The following is a 1371-nucleotide window of genomic DNA, read 5'->3' on the forward strand; positions in this document are numbered from 1 at the left end:
ATTCACCCGTTCCCTAGGGTCGAACACTGAACAAAATTAGTTGTAGTATTTGATTTGTGTTATTCATCAATGTTAACTGGTAAATTGATTTTATGATTATAGCTTGGGTTCCTTCCCCCATTTAAATAGTAGTAGTTTATTTACTTAAGACGTGCTCTCAAGCATAGAATTATATACAATAATATAAAACATATATAAACAATCATGAACATAAATATAACGAAGTGGATGTGTATTTGGAGGATGGAAAATAATACATCTTGCAATCTCAAATGTAATGCACGTTTTAAGTATTTTCCAAGGTTAAAAAGTTGTTTTCTATTCTGAACAGACTGTACTTGTATTATTTTAAAAACAGATGGTCCTGAATATATGTTTAACCTACACGGCAGGTTCTGAATACCAGTCTCTCAGAGAAGATGTCTGCCAACAGAGAACGGATGATTCGCATGAAAGACAGTGTTGGGGAACATATCGACAAGTTGGATGAGCAGCGCCGTGATATTCAACATCCACCCTTGAACAGCATACTTGTCGGCGTTAACGATCGACCTGTGGACTCCTTACTGCCAGACTTCTACAGGTGTGGATATAGGTTTTATATTTATTGTATTGTTTTAAACAAAAGTAAACTACTGTTATTGGTGAGACAGGTCGAGATCTTGCTTTTTCACCGTTTATGTAATATCCTTAGGTCACGTCAAAGAGTTTAACGTGCACATTCAGAGCAAGCTGTTGTAGCGCACGCCTGTCCTGGGCGCAGGTGTCGGCCTCAGCCTGTTCCTCCGTCCAGGACAGGAAAGGGGTGGGGAGGTGAAGAGGGGGGGGGGGGGGGGGGGGGGCGCCTGCACTGCCAGGTGCAAGGAAGCACTTGCAGTCTGACCGTGATCGGTAACAGGCGGAGGGGTGGTTTGGTGTTATGGAATTTTGCGTCCCGAAGGATGAGTCCAAATATCCTTTATACAGTATTTAGAAATGTATTTTGTTTTTCAGAATTATAATTTTCAAATTAATATTTATTTGTCTAACATGGAAACTGTCGCTCATTTGTCATTGGCAATTAAAATATCGGCTCACGCCGGCCTCGCTGGTATAGTGATTAAACCGTCGGACTTGAGGCTGACACGTACCGAGTTGGTATCCCACCTGAGGCATTGAGGAATGTTTTATTTCAGTAGACCTTCCAGCTCTAAACCAGAGAGAGTGTACCGCTGAGTTTAATGGGTAAGGCCACATACATCGGGAGATGATTACCCGGCGGATGCTATAGGTGCCATGTACCCCAGATTCGGGTGATATTGAGATAATGGACAGAAAGGCCCTGTGAAAAGATTCTACAAATGGAAGTTATTGTGGTTTTATCATTCATCT

The sequence above is a fragment of the Gigantopelta aegis genome, chromosome 6 (assembly GCF_016097555.1).
Source record: "Gigantopelta aegis isolate Gae_Host chromosome 6, Gae_host_genome, whole genome shotgun sequence".
Taxonomy (NCBI): domain Eukaryota; kingdom Metazoa; phylum Mollusca; class Gastropoda; order Neomphalida; family Peltospiridae; genus Gigantopelta; species Gigantopelta aegis.